Genomic DNA, 23,819 nt, shown 5'->3' on the forward strand with positions numbered 1-23,819 from the left:
TAAAAACAAAATCCAGTGAAAGTCACATGTAATTCTGAATCTTGTTTTTTACTTTGAATTGTTTCAGCAAGTATGTCAAAAGATAAATAGACAATGACTATTCAAAAATCCCCCCCAAAACTTTAAGAGCAGACAAAAGGGTTATCAGTGTTTATGCCAAAAGCCCAAATTTGATTTACTGCAGAGCTTCAGTTTACATACAATTTTAATAAGCCCTATTACTGGAATGCCAACCTTATAATACATAAAACACACGTAGCTACTAGTGGCTGGCACGGTGACACATAAATGACCAGAGGAAAAGTGACAAAAATACAAGGGCACAACTTATCGGATCCCCTAGTATCAGAGCAAGCAGTACTACGTAACTTGATAAACCCCCAATACATCAAGGAACTGTAAACCCAAATAACAACTGGTGTTTGTATGCTGTTGAAGTTTGCAGGTTAAAATGTCTGGTAGATGTGAGAAATACGGATGTTGAAAAATACGAAGGCCAGTTGCCTTCCCACCCTTTCGCGGGGCAGCAGTACGGCTGTCCCATCAGCTGCCTCCCCACCCCATCTCACATGTGAAAGGGGAGGAAACCCTCCCGCTGAGTCTCATCAATCCTCTTCTACCTCTTTTCAAAACTCTGGTGATCAAAAGACGGGTTGTTGTTGTTGTTGTTGTTGATTTTACAATTTGGAATAAAGTACCAAGCATAAATATTTTTATGAGTTCAGGAAGCCTGGGGCCCCTGGTAAACCTAAACACTGCATCTGCGGCTCTGAGATGAAAATTTGGGTGTTTCATTAGAGAACAGGCACAAAGGAAATTGTCTAGGGAGAACATATTAATACAATGCAAGAAGATAGACAAAGACAAGAAGTAACTGCAAGTAGTATTTTAAATGCCACAGGAAAGTAAAGAAAAATTAGAGCTCAAGAGGTTCGTGGGTTTGGCAATTACGAACAATGAGGACCCAAGCTACTTAAAAGTACAAAACAAGGATTTGTTTCCATTAGCTTGCAATGCGGCCTCTTTCCCTTATTAAGGCACAGTGAAGTTAGAATCTTCTGAAAATTGCCTTTAAATCTACTGACTTCATATTTAGTTCCTCTTTTCTAAGCCGTAAGAAAATGGCTATAAGGGTAAGGGAGTCGTTACTTACATGTAATAGACCCCTGAAATTATTCAAGAATTCTTATATAGGTAAATGCCCAATTTATAGTCATAGAACACACAGAAAAGTTTTGAACTTTAAAATCTTTGTAGTACTTAAAATAAATACTAAAAATTCAATGTTGTTTTCAAACTACCAAGTCTATAACTAAGACTAAAGGAAAGAGCGCAACCTTGACTCCAGGTTAACTCATCTTTTCAGGTCCAACAAGCATTTCCTCCAAGCATCAAATACAGGTGTTCAGTCAAAAAGCAAGTCAGGTGTTAGGTGGGAAAATCTTTGTTGAATAACTCGCAGCTCTCACTCAACACCACCCAAGGAGAGAAGCCCTTTTAAATCTTCTCTGGTTCCGTGAATGGCTACTAGTTTGGCCAAGTGGGAAAAGACAAAAACAAAATTAATCTTTCTTACTGAATCTGCCAATATTGACCATAAGAACTTCTGAGCTGCTGGAGATCTTTATCTACCAAGGTTCCAAATACTAAAATTAAAATTCATACTTATACAAAAGTGATTTATAGAGGTACGCTTTAGTATTTCATACTGGTGCAGGAATCTTAATAGTATTTACCGAAAGTGATTATAATTTCATCTTTTATTTTTAAAAACCACAGTAAGAGGGCGACAGAAAAACAGAAGACTAAGAGTATTGAAAACAGCCTCACAACTTCATGTACAACACTGACAACTTTTATTCTGTATTCCTAATCACGTCTAAATTAAAAAAACAAATCCACTGATAAGATTTCACATTCTTGTAGAATATACAGATACGGAGGAAACGGGAAGAAAGTAAATACAGACGGAAAAAAACAAGTTTGAAGAGGGCCCCTCAAACTTCAGATGATATACTCCTTGGTTTCTTCTTTTAGGTAACTAAAAGTGTTCCTGGGTACTATCGCGCCTTTTACACTTGTTTCCAAACTTACGGACTATTTTGCCATTCGGATCTGAGAAACTTTACGTTTTCTCAGAAAATAATCGATACTCCTCGGCGCTGTGGCCCAGGAACTAGACTCTCCTGTTTACTCAGTCCAGTGGCCCTTCGGGACCCACGGTTGATTCCGACTCCCACGTTAGGGACCAGCCACCTTAAGTAAATACACCTCGCAAGGAGAAAGGCAGGTAAGAAAAGAGGACGCCAAACCTTCCCCTCCACCAACAGCCGTCACACCCCCTAAGGAGTGTCCCTGCGGGGGCTTTTCCCAGAGAGCCGCCGCTGTTATAAGCAGTCTGGGGGAGGAGAAGCGCCCTCAACAGTCAACTCTTACTCTTCAGGCGGCCGACGCCGACCGCACCACAGTCTCCTCCGCCCCAGCCCTTTCCCCTCCCCCGCCCCAACCTGGGTCTGAGCCAAGCCCCACAGGAATGCAGCCCGGTCACATGCGCTGCGGCGGCGGTGAACGTGCCTCTCCCCCCGCGCCCCAAGGAGACCCAGCGCCATCTTGCCCTGACGCAGTTACTAAAATCATGGGAGAATTTGTGTCTCCGCGTCCACGCCAGCACCCCGAAGTTTCGCAGAGGCCGAGCCGGGGCCCTCACCTCGCGCAGGGACAGGAGAAAATAGTCAAGGAAAAGCCTTGAGATTCCCTTCGCCACCGCTTGGATTCCATACCGGCCGCGGCAGCAATGATCACCATCGTCACTGCTCTCTCTCTGCAACAGCCTCCCCCGACGGCTCTGGCCCCACCCGCTGCTGCAGCATGAGGTCACCGCTAGCCAATCACGACACGCCCGACAGAACACCTCGGGCACTGATTGGCTGCACGGACCGCCTCTGCCTCTCCCGACTCCGCTTACCAAGCGCTCCGGGAGGCTGTGGAGCTAGAAGACGGAAACCGCCATTACGGGGAAAGACCCCGAAAACAGGAGCCGCAATCAGCGTGTCATTTTACTGGGGAAACCCTTTATTCTTTGGCTTGCCCCTTTGTTCTTCGAGATAACCGTCTCTCTGACCCTCCCTCGTTTAATCACCGCCGCATAAAGGAATTCCCGCTCCCCTCCCCGCACATTGTCCCGCCGGCGGGGAAATCCTTCCCCGGGGCCAAAGTAGGAGGCACAGACGGCAACTGCACCGACGGCAACGGCAGCTTTTTACCCCGATACACGGTGGCAGGGAGGCGGCGCTGACGGTGGCTGTATTTTTCCTGCTGCTTCTCCCCCCGACCTCTTCCGTTTCTCGCTCCTCCATCGAGACGGCGCTGGACTCGCCAGCTCCGCTTTTATCCGGTGCTCGGAGCCTGCGCACTGGAACCGCCTCAGCCCCTAGTGGGCGTCGAGTGACACCCCAACCGAGTTCATCCCGCGCTGGAGGCTAGACTGAGGAGGGGGAGGGAGAAGGGCAGACCAGGGCTGAGGTGGTTTTGGGAGTGGGAGAAAGTGCACGGGGGGGGGGTCTTTCCAGGGCCTCCAGTCATTATCCTTCCACCCAGCAGTGGCGCGCCCAAGCTCACCGATATCCAGACTTGAGGGCTACTCAGGGAAAGGGGATAAAGAACCAATCCCATCAAATTCCGAAACTTTCCCAAACCTTCGGTGAATTGTTGAATGCATCTGTTGTGAAATAGACGGAGATTCTGTCCACCGCTCTGCCTCCAGTTGGCTGTCTTCTAGCCGCGATGGAGAGGGAACGGCGGGCGGCAGCCCACAAGCAAAATGGCGGCGGACAGCTTCGTCCCCTCCCCCTCTGCCCCTGCGGAGCGGGGCGGGCGGGCCCCGTGCACTTGCCGCCGCCGCGGCCGCCGCCGCCGCCGCCGCCGCCGCCGCGGCCGCCGCCGCCGTCAGCCGCCATTTTCCCAGAGCGAGAGGCAGTGACACTGAGCGGGCGCAGGGGGCCGAGTCCGAGACGGTACCTGAGTTCGGGAGCGGCAACAGAGGGGGTATAGACACTGTTGAGCAGCCTCGCCGTCGCCTCTGCGTTCCTGTTGACTTCCTCGGTGCCCCCTCCCCTACTCCTCGGTTGCTGGTGAAGAGGCTGCGCGCTGCTGTTTGGGGAGGGGGTGTGTGGAGCCGGGTCCTGACTCCGCAGTGGCTGCTGTCGGGGGGTCGTCCGACCGCGGAGGTGTGGACAGACTCCTTGGGGGTCGAGCACATAACGGGGTTCGGGTGTCTGGTGTGTGAACATCACAGGTCAGTGCTTGTCGTCTCCTTGGGAGTTCATGGGGTTTGCGGGGTGGAGGGACGTGTGTTTCCAGGGGTAGGGGGCTTTCGCTTCTTTATCCTTCCGGCGGGGGGGGGTGTCGACGTTGGCTCTCAGGTGTCTTGGCGGGGGCAAGACGTTGGTTGTTTGAATCGAATTTATCCTTTCTCTTCTCTGTCCCTAGAAAGGGAGCATTATGGCGGGTTTTAGGGTTGGGGAAGGGGAAACTGGCAGTTAAACCCCCTTGAGAGTGGGAGTTAGGGAGGGGGCGCGCTCCTCGCTGGCAGCGGGTTAGGGCCGCTCGGGGGAGGAGGGAGGCTTGTGACTGTTAGTAGGGTTTGTGTCGAAGTGGTCCCAGGAGCTGCCAGCTCTCCCTGTCCTCTACCGCATCTCGTTCAGGTGCTGGGAACCCGTCTAGGCCCCATTTGCTGCTGCTGCTTCCATTTCTCGCCTGGCAGCCTGTGGTTTAATTTTCTCGTAAATACGAAGGGGGTGGAAAGAACGCCCTGGGTATCTCCCTTTGTGGGAGAACGAGACAGCTCTTCATTCTCCCCAGGAGAGGGTAAAACCGCCCCTGAGGTGGTCACCCCAGTACCCAGCCTGCTCAGTCTCCTCCCCACCCCCGCCTCGCATTATCGCCGTCCTTTACTGTAGCGGAGGCTTAGAAGCCACAATATGGCACATTTCAGGGAAGCTGATTTTGACCAAGGGATTGGCACAAACACTGTGGCAGCAGACACAGAAGAGAAACAAACGGTTCACTGTGCTAAACGGGGGAGGGGGAGAGAGAAAACAATCCGGAGGGCTCTCTTCCACCGGCCTTAGCTCCGTAGAGATCCGTTCTTGCTAGACTCTGTCTTAAGAACGATGCAGTTTCAAGGCAAAGGGAAATCGCTAGAGTTAGCTATAGAGTAAACCCCGTTTTGCCTGTTTCCCCCCTTTTTAGAGATGTGAATAACGTAAGGTGTTTGGAGTTCTGGAGACCTTGGAGAGAATTAAGTGAGGTGCATTCAACTCTGGGGTGGAGACATCAATACCTAATTGGAAAACAGTCCATTTTTTCCTTTAATCTCCGAGATGGGCAGTAAAAAGTGAAATTTCCCTCTTTTGTCCTTTACAGCTTCTAAAAATGGCGGCCCCAGGCTGATGTTGTGGTAATCTAATCAGCTCGGGTCCTCCACACCCCTTGCAGTGCGTTTGTCTGCAGCATATTACAGGCTTATTATGTTTACATGAAAAGGCTGGGCTTTTTTTCTTCCCCAAACCGTTTACAGAGATGTGTTGATTTTACTGCAAATTACAATGCTGTGTCTTAGTTGATTAATTTTATGGGTTTTTCCTGAGAGGCAAATAAAATGACACCACTTTTGAAAAAAATAAACACACTCAGGTGCTTTTAATAGAAATTTCAGTAGTGAGGCCAGGTGCTCTTACATATTAAAAAATTATTTAGGGGCAAATAATAGTTTTTGTTTGGTTTAATCCAAAGCGTCTTTTATTCAATAACCCAAAGTAAATTAAAATGTTTAGTAAGTGTGTAAGTACAACCTATTTTGTGTGATGAGGCATTTAAGTCTAGAGTGGAACGTTTCCCATCCAACTTTTGACCAATTTTGTGAATTTTGGTTTTTGTAATCTTTCAAATTTTTAGGGAGCTGTACAAACAAGCCTAAACCTGTTACTCCACTGGGTGTGGAGATGCTTGTTCTTGTCACTATTATATTTGGCATCCATTTTTCCCATATATTTAAGCATTCCTTAGGAATTTTGTAAGTTGAGTGTGTATTTGATAAAGTGGAGCTCCATGCTTTGCTGCCTTACAGTTGTCTTACAGCATTCTGTTATAATTATGTAAGTAAAAAAGTAAGGCTCTAGCTCTTGATGTTTTTCCTTCCCAAGCATGCCCATTTATTTACCCATTATGGGATGTGGAATTTAGTCTGTTTTAATAGACTTTAAATAAAAGCCATATCATAACAGGGTTTTGAATCCATTTTATGCTATTTTCAGAATCTTACAGATTGGGGCAGAAAATTAAATGACGTCATTTAACTTTATTTTTTAAAGTGTAAATAATTAGAATTCATCTCTGTAGTGGGAAGTTGATCTTTTTTGGCCTGAAGTAAGCAGTGAGGTAAGAGTGGGCTCTTAATGGCATTTAATGACCATTCTGATTGTGGAGCAACTGGAAGATGAGTGCCTTTCAATCCAGTAGTACTTAAGGTTGGAGAGGATACACCCTTTCAGGATTCTCTCATTTCATTGTAAATTCTGCTCTAAAATACTTACAGTGGAATAAGAGGTTTATGAAGTTCATATATGAATTAGACTGATGAAAAATTTCTAATTTACAAAATAATAGTAGAAGTTACCTGCTTAGGGAGTTTTATCATGGAAGACTGAGCATACAACTTTACTTAGAATCTTTGACATATTTTATAAGATGAAGTGTTGGTGGGTGGTGGAAGAGTTTGTGTAGGGATTTGGGGTCAGTACTCATTTGTAATATGCTCTGACTGATCATATAATTCAGATCCTTAACTGCTGTGTAAAGATTGTACATTTATTTTATAGACTAAGTGGTTAAGATCTGTGGTTCAGAAGGTTGGTACTTTAAACTTACTATCTAACGTAGGTAATTAGTATACTCTTGGGAAAACTTGGTTTATATAGCCAGAGGAGGGAACACTGTTTTTACGCATGTTTTTGTTGATCTTGACCTTGATCACATCTAGACTTATAAGGCATTTGGATTTATTTGGCTTCAAACAAACAATATCAAGTTAGAAATGATAAGAAAAGCTGCCTTCACTGGTACGAGCTTTCTTCATACTGGCCTGTTTCATTGCTTTGTGGTTTGTTTCTTTTTGTTTGTATTGATATGTTTTTGGTTCCTATAAAGTGAGTCTGGCTTTTTATTTATTTTTTGTATATTGCACTTTATAAATAACATGGTTGTAAATGTTTGCTTTTATTCATGTATACCCCAATTGACTATCTGTGTTTTGGATTGTCAAGGCAAATTTATTAAAAGGTGAGGCATAATTTTTGTTCCCAGAGAGTTTTGAAACATTTGGTGCCTTGGGGCAAAACTAGTCAAATGGTCTTTGTTCTTAGAATAGCTGAATTTGAGGGATTAGTTGTTTATCTGTTTAAGTGGATTTGTAGAAAATCATAATGTAATTGGAGAGCAAATTTTAGAGACCACATTTTGATCATGCTTCCCTTTTGTTGTCAGTATAAGTTACAGGATCCCTTCGATCTCAATTTAAGTTTAGAACCTTTACAGGACTTCTCATTTCTCTTCAACTCTTTAGGTCTCTGATAACTCTTCTACGATTTTCCCTCGTCTGTTTTCCTCACTGCTTCCAGCTGGAGAATTTTTACCATATATACCGCAGTAAGCTCTAGGATTTCTTGAATCTAAAAATGAGGAAGTGAGGCAAAAAGCCAATTAATAAGTTAGGAGAAGCTCTTCCTCTCAATATATACTGTAGTGGTCTTAGTGAAATTAGAACTTATTAAATTGGTTTCTTATTTCTAAGAATAATATTGCCCATTTTTATGCATCAAACTCTTAAAGAAGTTTATGGTTTTATTTTTTAAAGTGTATTTTATAAATCTTAACAGCTCTTCTTTTCTGGAAGTTACTACTGGGACTTAAAATGTATACTACCATTGTGTGTTTCAAGTATTGTATAAAATCAACAGGACTTTGAAGAGCTATCAAAAAACTGCTTAAGGAATATTAGTATGGAATCTTCTTAAGAGACATTATGTTTACTTTTTAAAAAATATTTTAATAATATATAATAGCTTCTATCTCCAAAGGATTCATTCTTAGCAGATAGTAGGTGCCCAATTTTTTGTTCAATTTAAAGCTTTTGTTAAGTGAACACATTTATACATCTCAGGTATTTAGGGTGATCAGGGACTGTTCCTTGTCCTGTGTGAAAATAAATGTTAAATACATGTATTCTGTGAGATTTACTTTTTAATGTTGAATATAGAATTATTTTTATTTTGTGATAAAATTATTTTTTGTGTTGACTGGCAAAATAACAAGACAGGTACTATTTGAGATATTGCTGTGTACATGTTATTCAGTTTGTAGGCTGGGTTTAAAATTGGAGTGGCTTACTATCTCTTTTTTACTGCCTCTTTTGTAATAGTTGGGAGTAGCCTCATTTTTTTCCTTAATATCGAACGAAAAAAATATTTTTGTATTACCTAAAAATTTATTTAATATGGAAGAGCAATATTTGTGGTTGAAAATTGTTTTTAGTGCAGTAAAATTTTGAAGTAGACAGTATTTAATGGTAACAGTCTTGCCATTGCAATTTAAGGATGAGTATTTTGTAAAGAGGTAGGAGTTGACCAAAAGAAATTGTTTTCTGTTATTGTGAGCACTTATGATGAGTGCCACAGTAAAAATCAAATGGTAGTGACTCAGGCTAGGTTAATTAGATCTTACTTGTATCTTTAAGAATATGAGAGGTTTTTATTAACCATTGGTAACCAGGATGCTTTTTACTTAAATCAGAATCAAGAAGATAGTTTTATATTTCACTTGATATGTATTTTTGCTTGATATCACTTCAGTTCTTGTGGATAGCTCATAAATCAAATTTTATTTTAAATTCCGTAGGAAAGCCATGTTTGTATTGTTAGGTAAATTTCACACCTTTGTGGAAAATCTCATTTGGTTATTTACCAAATCTATTTAAGCTTTTAGGGACGTTGGACATTTTCCATGCAACAGGTCAGTCACAGATTTCTTCTTTGGTGTGTTGCATTAAGATGCCATCAAAACAGACATTATGCTTTTTAATGAGTAAATAATTTATAATTTAATGAGTAAATAATTACTTGTCCATCATTTTAAATTAAAATACCTATTTTTGCATTTTAAAACTATCTCAAATGTGAAATCTGGGTTTAAGGAAGGACCTATATACAGGTCAACATGAGATACAGAATGATAAGTACAGCTTTCTTTATACAACTGGAGAAGAGATAATTTTCTACTAACTCTTAGAAGATTGCGCAGTTTAGAGTTAATCCAAACGTATAAACATTCTTGGTCCTGAGGTTTATTATTGAGAAAGATAATATTGAGTAATCACACCTGTGTTATAACCGACACAGGTGCACCATTTAAGGTCTGAGCCTGTGGCAGAAGCTAAATAATATAACAGTGGGATTGAGTTAGTTTTGGTTTGTGGCATTTATAAGATAATTTCAAGTTCACATAATTATGTTATCTAACATTTTATCTGAGACCAGAAAATTAAAAAATTTTTTTAATCTTTGTTGAGTCTTATTTTCAAAAAGTATTTAAAACAATTTTTATTTAAAGACTTCAACAAAATTTACCATGATAAATTAATTTAAACTAAATAAGTTTAAACTTTAGAGCTATATGTTTTCCATTTTTCTCACTGTTTGGTGTAAGAATTAGGTAAAGCCTAGTGTCAATGGTTTTTGGCAAAAAGTGAGGAATGTGGTGGAAATTAACCATTATCACTTAAGATATTGTCCGGAAAGCACAGGTTTGTTTTTTCAAAAGTTTACATATCAGGAGACTATCTGTGAGAAACATACGTCCTTCTAATACTTTTTCTTATATCACAGACTAATAATGAGATCATAGTTTCTATTTTTGATTTTACAGAGAGACCTCTTGCATTTCTCTTATCTTATTTTGTATGTCATTTAAAGAAAGACAAGTTTCAGGAATTTGAAAACCCATTTCATCTTTATAATCATGTGGCAAAAGATGATTAAACATTTTTAACAAATTAATTCATTTATTTGTTTTTGGTGCATTGGGTCTTCTTTGTTATGTGCGGGCTTTCTCTACTCTCCATTGCTGTGTGTGCACTTCTTACTGTGGTGGCTTCTCTTGTTGCGGAGCATGGGCTCTAGGCATACGTGGGCTCAGTAGTTGTGGCTTTTGGGTTCTAGAGCACAGGCTCAGTAGTTGGGGCGAATGGGCTTAGTTGCTACACAGCATGTGGGATCTTCCTGGACCAGGGATGGAAACTGTGTCCCCTGCATTGGCAGGCGGATTCTTAACCCCTGCCCCACCAGGGGAGTCCCAAGATGGGAAGATACTTTAATAGCCATAAATTGATGGCCCGGCAGTAGGGTCTGCGGTTGGTCTGATACATAGCAATTCTTCTTGAGAAAGTAAGATTGTTCCTTTTGGAATTATTTGCTTTTCTCTTTAAATGAAGCTGCATAATTGGTTGAATTTGACACAGCCTTATTACATTTTAGCATTAAACCCCTACCTAAACACTATTTTTGAGGCACAGACGAAAGATTAATTTGAGTAGCTACTGTTTGCCTTGCACCATTTGTTTCTATTTCTCAAAAGCCTACTGTTTTAGGATTTGTTTGGGTGCAAGGAACAGAAATCAGCTCCAACTAGCTAAAGTAAAAGATTTGTTATAAGGCTGTAGGAAAATCTCACAGAACTTATTTGAAAAAGTACAGTTGGGCCTCACAGGAATTGGCAAGGTGTCAGAGAGCCAGTATTCTCCATCTTGATCCCTCTAATTAGTTGTGACTGGTTAAGGAGATGGTAGTGGGGTGAGTATTTAAGGTATAAGTGTGTGTGTGTGTGTTGGGGGGGGTAGTTTCCTTGTATGGAGAGCAAAAGAAAAACACCTCTAATTCATCTGAAAATAATTGCCTTTTTTCCGCAGATACTCAGATACACCTTGGAGGGCCTCTAAAACTAAATAATTAATATCAAATGATGATTCTATTTTTAACTTAAAAATGCAAATATGGTATATATATATATATATATATATAAAAATATGAATGTTGACCAATGTTCCCAAAAAAACAGGTTTCTTTGGGGGGTGTTAATTTTTTATTTTGTAATAATTTCAAACTTCCAGACGAGTTACATGAGTGGTATAAACTTGCCTTGTATCCTTCATCCAGATCCCCTGATTTTTAACATTTTGTCACTATGTGCTGTTCTCTCTGTACATATAAAAAAAAAAATTCTGAACCGTTTGAGAGTATATTGCATACATCATGCCCTCTTAGAGCCCTTAATACTTAAGTATGCATTTCCTAAGAACAAGCATCTTTTCTTAGGTAACCGGAGTGGTTAAATTCAGGAAATTTAGCATGCGTGTAATACTTTTATCTAGACTATTGTCCATATTCCATTTTCATCAGTTGTCCCAATTATGCCCTTTATTAGTATTTTTTTCTGGTACAGTAGTTAATCCAGGATCGTAGATTGCATTTAGTTCTTAGGTCTCTTTAGTTTCCTGTAGTCTGAAAGAGAGTTCCTCAGTCTTTTGTCATAACATTGGTAGGCTAGATATTTATTCAGTTCCTCTCAATTTGGGTTTGTCTAAGTTTTCTTCATAATTAAATTCAGATTTTACATTTTGGGCTGGAACACTAGATAAGTAATATGTGTTTTTCTCTCATCTGGAGGCACTTGATGTTTGTTTGCCCACTACCAGTATGTTCGTTTTGATTGCTTGGTTAAGGTGTTGAGGAGTTTCTCTATTGTATAGTTACTGTTTCTCATTGTGCCATTATTAAGTAATTTGTGGGGAGATATTTTGAAATTGTGTAAATATCCTGTTCCTCATGAGACTTTCCTCTCTTAGATTTAGTGTCTATTGATGATTCTTACCTGAATAAGTTTTCACTATGGTGACTGCACATTTACCAAGGTTTTTAGCAGTGGTTTGTTTCTGGGTAATTGGTATTGTGGGAGTTTCTTTTTCCATTTTGGCTTTTCTGTAATGCATATAGGTTGCTTTTGTAATCACAACAAATAAATGAATTTTAAGGAAGAAAAGTATAGATAATTTAGATAGTATCGATAGTATTCCTGCACGACTTTCCACACAAATGGGGATTTAAAATAGTTTCTTGAATCTAGCCTAATTTGAAATTCAGAACACAGAAATTAAGTACTTAGATTGTTAAAAACATTTTTAAATGATGTAGTTCCAATTCCTCATTCAGTTTTTAGAATTATTGCTAAATGAGCCTTTAACAGTTGTTTAGGTTTATCATTTGTTACTAATGCTAGCAGTTTGATTTCTAACACAAGGCTAAAAATACATATTTTAATTATGGTGCTATTTCCCTTCTTCCATTAAAAAAATTCTTCCTTTAAGTAATTTTTTTAAAGTTAAAGTATTTTTTTTCTGAAATCATTGAGACAGGTTCTTTTCTTCCATATACACAAGTCAATGCTTTTTAAAAAGGGGTTGGTAAGATGGTAATACAGCAGAGCATCAAACATCTATAACCCTTAGGTCAAAGCAGTGTATGATTTTTGGAACCTTGTAATGAAAGAAATACTCATTGTAAAGAAGTTCAGAAGAACAAGAAAGGGACAAGAAACAAAACACATATTTAGACTTTAGTTACATTGTGATGACACTTTTATCAATTTGGCATATTTCCTTTCATTGATAGCAAAATATTGGTAGTGAATTTGGATGATAATTTGAATGTTATACTGATTCAGGTCCTGGGTAACATATTGAATGAAAATTATTAATTTAATTTCTTGGGAAATTTTCAGAGGGACTGGTAGAAGAAAAGTGTTGTGAATACTTATAGAGTGGAGATTTTATTCTATAAAACTTAAATTCCCTTCTGAGAAAATTAAGATGATCATATTTCAGAATAGTGAGGATTAACAAGATGATACAGTGGATTTGTAGCATTCTGTAGGTGCTTTGTTGACTTAAAACTCATTTGAATCAACTGTATCCAACTGTATCTTAAGAGAAGGAAAGTTCAATTTGTAGCATTACCAAATCTTAGCCCGTTGTTTTAAAAAAGTATAAAGGGAAAGGTGCAAAAACAAGTCCCATGTTGAATTAGAGGATTTTCTTTTAGGCCCAAACCCCCAATCTGGACATGTAAAGTAGCACCCTATTGACTAAAGTTAAGAAACTAGAGTTATAATTGACTTGGGAGATCTTTTGTTTAAATATTCTTATTGTGGCCCAGGGACCACATGTATCATTTACATGGAGTGCTTATTAAAATGAACATTCTTGGGCCCCATTCCAGACCTACATAATCACATCTAGAGGGGCCTTGAATTTGCATTTGAGTACTAGTCTCAGATGATTTTTTTTTTTTTTTTTTTGTGGTACGTGGGCCTCTCACTGTTGTGGCCTCTCCTGTTGCGGAGCACAGGCTCCGGACGTGCAGGCTCAGCGGCCATGGCTCACGGGCCCAGCCGCTCCGCGGCATGTGGGATCTTCCCATACCGGGGCATGAACCAGTGTCCCCTGCATCGGCAGGCGGATTCTCAACCACTGCGCCACCAGGGAAGCCCCTCAGCTGATTTTTACACTATTTTAGCTCCTGTCTTTTATATTACAGGTAGCCTCAGCCCCAGGGAGGTTAAATAATTTTCCCAAGATCATATTAGATTATGGTTGATCAAGAATTAAAATTTAGATCCTGATGCTTGGTGCTTTATACTTCTCCAAGAAACCATGCTGACTCTTCTCTTGAGAAGCCAGGCTTCTGGATTCTCTAAATGAGGAAATACTGGTCTTTGTGCAATGTCATGTGACAGACTCTATATTTAGTGCTTTTCTATATCCCAATTCAAGATGATCTGTTGGTTTCTAGAAGAGTCTTGGATTGGAATTACAGCAGTACAAATTGGGATCAAGTTGTGGTGAGTCTTGAATGCCAGGATAAAAGAGTGGCTTTTATGGAAGAGCCACTGAAAAATTACCCTTGGGGAGTGATATATTAGGACATGCTTATTTACTCCTTAAAACTGTTAAGATTATGAAGGTAATATATGCTTATTAAAAGAACTCAGTACTTCTTTAGAGGCCGTATTGCAGAGGGGTGAAGAGTAGAAACTCTAGAACCATGCTGCTTTAATTTGACTGCATTCAAACTAGGTTGTACTCCTGTGTGACCTTGGGCAAGTTACTTACCTTTTTGTGCCTTAGGTTCTTGATCTGCAAAATGGACATAATAATAGAGCCTATCTTATAGAGTCTTTTTTATTAATTGGAATATAGTTGATATAGAGTTGTTTTGAAATTCTATGAGTTAATACGTATAAAATCTTGGTAAGCTCTATAAGTTGTTGCTGCTATAGTTGTTTCAGGAAAAAAGTGAGTCTCTGACTCCCATCCTTAGCTTCTCTCTTATGCTGAGGTGATGACTGTTTCTAATTTCTGTATTTTTCTTTTGGTGTTTTATGTAGATGCTGTAGAAGTTTCTTTAACCTTCGTTTAACCAACCTTCAGGATTAATATTCCTTCTGTAGGGCTTCCCTGGTGGCGCAGTGGTTGAGAGTCCGCCTGCTGATGCAGGGGACACGGGTTCGTGCCCCGGTCTGGGGGGATCCCACATGCCGCGGAGCGGCTGGGCCCATGAAACATGGCCGCTGGGCCTGCGCGTCCGGGGCCTGTGCTCCGCAACGGGGGAGGCCGCAGCAGTGAGAGGCCCGCGTACCGCAAAAAAAAAAAAAAAAAAAAAAAAATTCCTTCTGTAAAAACTACAGATGCCCATTACATGTTGAATGATGTAAATAAACTACTCTGTGCTGCTGCCACTAGTTGAGTTGAATGTTGACAATAGTCATGTTTGTTCCCAAATTGGCGAATCCCACTGTACTTGTATTGTGTTTATATTAGGTATTACATAAAACAGAGATAAGTGAATGTGAAAAGAGAATTGTTTAAATGAAAACTAAGTTAAGTGCTTTGGAAAACTTGATAAAGGCAAATTAATTGCTGAAGAAAATTGTCAAGTTAGGTATTGGTAAGACAACTAAAAGATTATGGGGAAAAATAATAAAAATCTAGAAGAAAGTCTACATTCACACTGCTGCACAAGTGTCTAGGTGATTTCTTACCTTGGAATAATCTAAAACCAAAAACCATAGGTAATACATTATAGGTATGGTTTCTACAAGAACGAGAACCCAGAATACGAATTAGGGGAGCCATATTCAAAAAATATTTTGACTTGACACCAAAATATTGATGAATGATATTATAAATTAAAAATACAGTCTTTATAATAATATATATTTATATATAATTTTTTCATGATTCTCCATGTTAAATGACTGACTTTGATGAACTCAAACTTCTAGTCCCTATTTTTTGTATATAAATCCAGATTTCAATGTTTAATCCAAAACAGGATGGATCTTAACTGTATTCTGTAACTTTCTTTTTTCATTTAGTATCTTGTAGATCTAAAAATGTTCTCTCAGAATTAGACTCAGGTTTGTCCAATGGGATTTATATGACCCTACCCAGATGAAATGACAGATTTCATTTTTCTCTAGAATTTAACAGATACATTGACATGTTAAGATCCAATAGCCTTTGTTATCTTGTGAGATTTAAATTGTACTCTTCTTTAGGAGAGTGAAGTATTATAAATTAGATTTATAACTCTGATAGTATTATAAATTAGATTCATATAGTGGCATATAGTTGAATGCCCTCTATGTGGAAGCATCATGGTAGCTACTAATTTTGGCTTGCTGATCTTGCACATATTTCCTAAGGGAAGTAGCTGATGATTGTGTTGGCTAATAAACCTGGGATCAGTTTGTTTCATTTTCAAATTTCAGCCTGTAATTGTTTGGTGTGTTGTAACCTAGTTGTTCTATGTTAGTAGTAACTTTTTAGTTTTACATTAATGTAGTAACTGCTTGATTTTTTAATTCCGTGTTAAAACTGGCAGATTTTATGGATGTGGTGTGGTTGTGCCAAAACACGAAAGTTCTTTTGTTGTGTATTTACTTTGAGAGTATCTGAGAAGCTGTGGTATTTATCATTTAAATTTAATCTAGAATCATGGTGGAGATTTCAGAAGACATTCTGCTGGTATAGCCTAAACTATCACTTAGAAGAAGTTTCAGGTTTATGCTTCTTATAGACTGAAGTAAGTGGTTCATTATGGATTTGGGCAAAAGTGTTTCTAGTTCGGTCCCTGATTTCACACAGCAACTTCTTTCTTCATGTTCAAATGACTTTTATAAGAGTGGCTGGTCAGCTCAGTACATGTGGATTATTTTTCATTTAATCTCTTCACATAAAGGTCTTTACAATGAAGTTTGAAAGTGAAAGTGGGTGCAGCCTGTCTTATAGCAAATATACTGGTCACTATAGAGCTCGTTGTCATTCTTGACATTTTATTTTTTTCTTTATTGTAAAATTTCTCAGTGATTATATGCCTGTAAAAGCTTTTCTAATAGAGACTTAGATCTATTAATGCCATAGTTCATTTTTGAGTAAGATACATAGACTTTTTCTCTAAGTTTCAACTCTCTAGTAGTAATACATCAGTCCTCCATTTCTAGGTTTTGGTTTTTGTTTTTATATTAACATATGAAGAGGGGGAAGCTGATCTTTGAATACTGTAAGCCCTGGGATCAAAGGACTGGGAAAAATTACATAAAAGTAAACGGTTTAAACATGGAAAGTATTTTTCCTTTTTTTATTCATTTTGGTCTCTTGCTGACTTTGTAGGTTGTTAGATACTTAGAAATTAAAGTACTCTTATTTTAGACTTAAGATTTGATAGTAAATTTTTAAATGTATTTATTTATTATTTATTTATTTTTTGGCCTGTGTTGGGTCTTTGTTGCTGCGCATGGACTTTCTCCAGTTGTGCTGAGTGGGGGCTACTCTTTGTTGCGATGCGCAGGCTTCTCATTGCAGTGGCTTCTCTTGTTGTGGAGCACTGGCTCTAGGCGTACGGGCTTCAGTAGTTGTGGCTCGCGGGCTCTAGAACGCAGGCTCAGTAGTTGTGGCGCACGGGCTTAGTTGCTCCGCGGCACGTGGGATCTTCCCGGACCAGGGCTTGAACGCGTGTCCCCTGCATTGGCAGGTGGATTCTTAACCACTGCGCCACCAGGGATGCCCAAAAATAAATATTTTAAACACATGTATTCTTTAACCATTTGTTCTTTCACGTGTTCTTTCACCATTTGTATGTCCTTGGTAGCCAACAATATTTGGACTGGAATTGATTAAATTATCTTTGGATTGGAAAATATAAACTTCATAGGTTTAATTCTAAGAGGCACAACACTAACATCCATAAATGAGTATCTACAGTGTATATACATATCTTATTTTCTCTGCACAGCAACTCTGCCGGTAGATCTTTTACCCATTTTTCATGAGAGGCCTAGACAGTCTGAGGGTCACATAGCTAAAGAGGGACTGATCAAGAATTTTAATTCAAGTCATTTGAAAATCATCATAGCTTTCCACTGATCCTTAAAAAGGACTAGTTCTTGGCATGGTAATGAGAATACACAAATTATTAATCCAAGGCAGTTATTGAAGAAAACTATTCTAAGATACCCTTGATTATATTAGATTGTCATAGCTCATTTGAGGTGTCTTAAGAGCAACTTAATTTTCTCCCATCCTGAGGGTTGTCTTTTTGCCTTGTTTATGGTTTCCTTTGCTGTGCAGAAGCTTTGAAGTTTCATTAGGTCCCGTTTTGTTTTTGTTTTCATTACTCTAGAAGGAAGGGCAGCTTAATGTTGTTCACTGATCCTTCCCCAGCACTTAGAACAGTATCCAGGGAATAGTATGTGCTCAATAAGTATGTTAAACGAATGAATTTGAATTTATTGTATTTTGAAGGAATAGTTGCCATAATCTGGCTGGAGTAATGCTTAACACTCAAGATTTCTTACATTGTTTGGAGACAAAGTAACTCAGAACTTGATGGTGATAAGCTGGAAGAGTTGTTGGTCGTTGGAAGTTATTCAGATGATGAAGATCGTGGTGGGGGCCACAGAAATTGAGGAAGAGTGAATCTGAAGCACTGGGGAGGCACAGAAGACGGGGTGACCAAATGTAATAGACTAGAGAAAAGAACGATTAAAAAGAGAACTGGGGGCTTCCCTGGTGGCGCAGTGGTTGAGAGTCCGTCTGCTGATGCAGGGGACACGGGTTCGTGCCCCGGTCTGGGAGGATCCCACATGCCACGGAGCGGCTGGGCCCGGGAGCCATGGCCGCTGGGCCTGCGCGTCCGGAGCCTGTGCTCCACAACGGGAGAGGCCACAGCAGTGAGAGGCCCGCGTACCGCAAAAAAAAAAAAGAGAACTGGGAGAAAAGCATACTAATAAAAAATGGAATGGAAGAGGTGTGTGAAAAAGATTCAGTTTGAAAGTTTGATTTGTGTAGTGATAGCAGGTATTTGAATAGATATATATCTTGTAGATGGCTAGGAATAGGAAATCAGGAATTAATGGTTATGTCCAAGATTGGTGGAGACTAATAATGGGGAGGATTGAGCCTTAAAGGACAACCAGATTTTAGAGTAATAAGGGAGAAAGACGCAATTAAAAAAAAGGTTCCTAGGGCTTCCCTGGTGGCGCAGTGGTTGGGAGTCCACCTGCCGATGCAGGGGACGCAGGTTTGTGCCCCGGTTCGGGAAGATCCCACATGCCGCGGAGCGGCTGCCATGGCCGCTGAGCCTGCGCGTCCGGAGCCTGTGCTCCGCAACGGGAGAGGCCACAACAGTGAGAGGCCCGCGTAACGCAAAAAAAAAAAAAAAAAGGTTCCTAAAGGAAGTCAGTCACTAACATTCTTTAATGGCAGATTTTTTGTTTTGTTTTTAAGGTATGTTCACGTTCATCTAAAAGGAGAGGAGAGGATTAAATGTGTTAAAGAAAGTGTGGTTTAAGCAAGAATAACTTAGGTGGTATCTTAGCCACTGTGTTCCAAGCCTGGAGAGCTAATATATAATATTTCAGTTCTCGCTGTAGAGTGAAGTAGATGGTCTAGTTGGGGAAGCTGTATATCTAACCTTTGTTTCCAAAACGTGTGTCAAAATATAAACCAGTGGTTAAAAAAATGTAAGTAATATATTCTTCGGGAAGTTAAGAAGGGAAGAGATTAGTGTATGAGAGACCTTGTAGCTGTAACAGTTTTTTGAGTTAACGTAGTCAAATGTTTGTTTGCAGATAAGGAAACAGTGCTCAGGAGGTTGATCTGCTGGAGATCTCAAAGCTAGTTTTGTGGCAGAGATGTCAAAGTTGGGAAGTTGAGGCTTCAAGGAAGTGCTGGTACTTGAACAATCCTCGAAGGTTTAATAAGAGTTTTATTTATAGAGTGGGATGGATATAAATAGAGGAAAATGACTTTTGAAAACTTGAAGGAGAATGAACAAGGATATGCCAACAATCACAAAAAGACTGACATAATCAGTGGATTGATATATTGGGATATTAGTATGGAACAGGGTAACCTGATAATGCCAAGATTAGGAATCTGTTATTACTGTGAGCTATTATGCTTTTTTTTTTTTTTTTTTTTTTTTTGCGCAGTACGCTGGCCTCTCACTGCTGTGGCCTCTCCCGTTGCGGAGCACAGGCTCTGGACGCGCAGGCTCAGCGGCCATGGCTCACGGGCCCAGTCGCTCCGCGGCATGTGGGATCTTCCAGGACCAGGGCACGAACCCGTGTCCCCTGCATCGGCAGGCGGACTCTCAACCACTGCGCCACCAGGGAAGCCTGCTATTAGGCTTTTTTGAAGAGGGCAAAATTAGGAAACTAGTGGGCTTTGAAGTATATTCAGTGTTTCAGCAAGTGTTCTAAAATAGAGCACTGGAGCAAATGTCTTTCTTCTTTCTTTTTTTTTTAAGACATCCAGGCCACATCCCAGACCTACTTAATCAGAATCTCTAGGGTGAGGCCTATGAATCTGTTATTTTCAACCCCTAACCCCAGGTATATGAAAAGTGGCATTTTGTGGATCTATGTTTGAGAACCACTGGTTTAAAGGTCAAGTCAGAATAGGACGAGAGACTACTTAGAAACTTATTCTGGTAGCCTAGGTCTGAGATAAGAAAATGTAGACAGTAGGATCAGAAAGATTTGTTTAAATCCTATTAATTAATTAGATTTGATGCACATTGTTTTTCTATAGGGAAATGAGAGGATTCAAGGTTCAGACTAAAAGAAATGATTGAAATAGTGATAGAAGGAATACTTAGTTCATCCTGAAGAGTGAGGACCTTGTTTTGCTTGAGATTAGAATCAAGAATGAGAGAATAAAATTATTGCCGAGTTTGTTTCCGTCAAAAAGTATGCCCTTTCCTGGTGACATACTTATTTGAAAGCTAAAAAGGCAAGAATGAACCAGCTTGATTGTATAGGTTGAGTGACTAAAAGATAAATGCAGGATTTTTATTGTTGATTTTTAATTACAGTGTTTTAACACTACTTTTTGGAAGACTGTTTTTTTGTTTGTTTTTGTTTTTTGCCTTTGGACAAGAGAATTCACCAGTGCGATAAGGTTTTTATGTCACATGTTGAGTCAATAAGTATTTTCTTTTAGCCAATGATTTTCAAACTATTCTCCAGGAATTCTTAGGTTTTTAATGGAACTTAACTGGTAGGTGGGAGGATGTTCAGGCAGGGACATTCCCTTGCCACCTTCTTTAACTGCAGACATAGCAAATAATGAAGTAAAAAAGCAAATAATGGGCCTACTGTGCCCATTAACAAATATCATTAATCACTGGGGCCACCTCCCATTTGTATCTGGCTGTAGCCTCCTTAACACAACATTTAAAGTTGACACTAGCAATCACTGGGAAAAGCATAGGAGATTAAAATGTTTTTTTAATCCTAGAATAAAAATAAATGATTAGATTTCTGTGTAAGATTTTATTTGTAGGAAAGTTTCTATCAATAGTCAAAGTTTGAAGGCCACAATTTTAATGTCACTTTTAAAAGTTTTAATTTTGAGGCAATTGTAAGAAATAATAGAAATTCTGTATCCTTTCCCTGGTTTCCCTCAGTGGTAACATCTTGCAAAACTGTAGCACAATATGACCACAATATTGACATTGATTCAGTTCACCCATTATGTTCAGATTTCCCTAGTTGTACTTGTACTTGTGTGTGTGTGTATATAGTTCTTTTCATTTTTATCATATGTAGGTTCGTATCTCCACCACCACAGTTAAGATGCAGAACAGTTCCATCACCACAAGGATCCCTGGTGTTGTGCTCTTACTACCACACTATTCTTTGTTTCTATAATTTGTCATTCAAGAATGTTAGATAAATGAAATTATACAGTATGTGTGACATTTTTGAGATTGGCTTTGTTTCACTCAGTACAGTTTCCTTGAGATTCATCCAAGGTATTGCATGTATCTGTAGTTCATTCCTTTATAATGCTAAGTAGTGTTCCACTACTTAACATTCCATAATGTTATTTTCTCACTTCGTAGCTACCCCATAGAACATGCAGCTTCAGACTTTTCCTTTTAAACCTGCAGAACATATTGTCTCTCATTTTCTTTTGTTAAGTTCCCTGACTCTGTTTTCTTTTATTATCTCAATCCCCAACTCTGTTAGGACTATTGGGAGCACAGTTTAAAAATTGCTCATGTAGACAACAATTTCTTTCCTTTTTTTTTTTTTTAACTAAAGGAAGGTTTAGAACCCACTGAAGGTATGTGGTGTTATGCTTTACAGTACTCATTACTTTTGTACATAAAAGTAAGATTTTAAGGAATTGGGAAGATGAAGTTCTTAAATTTGAAGATTCTTTTTCTTCTGTGTTTGTATATCAAGGAGTACATTCTACGACATATAGTTGTGGGCCACATGGCAAGTAGAAAGTGGGAATAGGTAACTGTTTAGAATGAAATCACTTTTGTTACTTATATAGTCGGGTATGAACAAAGACTGAACTCATTCTAAAAATAGTTTGTGTGTGTAGGAAACAGAAATTGTACATTTGCACCCAGAGACTAACCAGTTACCAATCACTGAATTGCTTCAAAGGCTGCATTTTATTAGATTTTACACCAGAGGTTAGTGAAATCCAACACTTTAGGGAATGATGAATACTGTTTTAAAATAATGACGTGGTACGTTAAAAAACTGGATAGTATTGAAATTAATTATTTTATGAAATTAATTATTTTAATTCAAGGTTGTTTTGGGGTGGTAATGGAGGAGTGTACCAGTACTTTGACAGATTGAAGAATTGGTGTTCAGAATAGCTTCCCCAAACCTCATTATATGATGCCAAACAGTTCACAATATCATATTCACCATCAACATTTCTCATCATTATGGTACATGTGTTACATTCTATGAACCAACATTGGCACATCATTATCAACCAAAATTTACACTAAGCCTCACTCTTTGTATTCATTTTTTTTTAAAGGTTGTACTTCTAGATACTTTAATTTATTTTGATTACAATATCAAATCTCTAGTGAGCTGAAGATAAGGTAAACTGGGTTGCAAGGTAAGCCAGTGTGAAGTAATGCCAAATACTGGCTGATTTGGGAAAGTGCCTCATTCTTAGCTGTATAGGGGTGGTTTGGTGCTTGTTGGGTAATATCATGAGGGTTGACATTGGCTTATTCTTTAAAGAATTTACTCTTACTAGAGCCAATCTTGTTTTGACAAAAATTCTGTAAAAAGGATTTCAAGGGCCTGATGCCCTAGTTATTTTAACCATTACTCTGTTTTTATTTTAAGAAAATAATCAAAACAGTGTTTAGAGTTTATAATAAAGAGGTTTGGCTGTTGGCTTTTTTTTTTTTTTTTTTTTTTCCCTCCCTTCTCCTTTTTTTGGCCATACCACACAGCATGCGGAATCTTAATTCCCCCACCTGGGATCAGCCGGGCCCCCTGCAGTGGAAGCGTGGAGTCTTAGCGGGTGGACCACCAGCGAAGTCCCTGGCTGTTAACTTTTTAAGTGAAGCTACTTCTATCACATTCTCTGATTTGCAGTCCAACACGGAAGCATCCTTTCTCCTTTACTGACAAGAATGGATTCTAGAATAGATCAGAAATTCTTAATAGTTTACTTGACTTTTACAAGTATAATAGCTGAGAATTGTTCTCCAATACTTTTTTTTTCTTTTCGTTTAACGGTTTATTACAGGATATTGACTATAGTTCCCTGTGCTATACAGTAGGATCTTGTTGTTTATCTATTTTATATATAGTAGTTGGTGTCTGCTAATCCCAAACTCCTAATTTATTCCTCCCCAACCCCCTTTCCCTGTGGTAACCATAAATTTGTTTTTTATGTCTGTGAGTCTGTTTCTGTTTTGTAAATAAGTTCATTTGTATCATGTTTTAGATTCCAGTGATGTTGTAAGTGATATCATATGGTCCAGTACTAATCTTTTTAAGGACTTTTCCTAAATATTTAATTCCCAGAAATGTTATCTGGTTATCATAGCTAATACTTAACTGAGTGGCACACAGATTCCTTGAAGCAATTCAGAAATATGTTTTATGATTATTCCTATTTACAGATGAGGAACTAAGGCTTCAAGAGAATCAGTAACCATTATTAATAGGTGGCAGAGTGTGAAAATTGAAGCATTGCTATTTTGATATTGAATTTAGAACTAGTGGTCGGAATTGTACTAAAATACGATATGGTGAAACTCTGTGGTACTCTCGTATAGAGCCAGAAACTGTGTGTTTTGAACATTGAA

The 23,819-nt window shown here is 39.2% G+C and overlaps 1 protein-coding gene and 1 long non-coding RNA gene across 3 annotated transcripts in view; one reads left to right on the plus strand and one right to left on the minus strand.

Moving 5' to 3' along the window:
- Nucleotides 1-3,049: 3,049 nt before the first annotated feature.
- Nucleotides 3,050-3,818, minus strand: LOC307057695. 2 transcript variants are annotated; one of them, XR_013811067.1, is made up of 2 exons: nt 3,696-3,818; nt 3,050-3,484 (listed from the first exon to the last, which is right to left on the minus strand). It is a non-coding gene; the product is annotated as an uncharacterized lncRNA (long non-coding RNA). The 2 variants fall into 2 exon arrangements; XR_013811068.1 differs by having other exon boundaries at nt 3,619-3,770.
- A 350-nt stretch (nt 3,819-4,168) lies between these two features.
- KMT2E (lysine methyltransferase 2E (inactive)) overlaps nt 4,169-23,819 on the plus strand; it is an 88,981-nt gene continuing 69,330 nt past the window's right edge. Inside the window, exon 1 of the mRNA XM_079710929.1 lies at nt 4,169-4,294. The gene's annotated coding sequence lies outside the window, so the exon portion shown is untranslated. The remainder of the gene's footprint in view (nt 4,295-23,819) is intronic.

The sequence above is a fragment of the Hyperoodon ampullatus genome (assembly GCF_949752795.1).
Source record: "Hyperoodon ampullatus genome assembly, chromosome: 9".
Lineage (NCBI taxonomy): Eukaryota > Metazoa > Chordata > Mammalia > Artiodactyla > Ziphiidae > Hyperoodon > Hyperoodon ampullatus.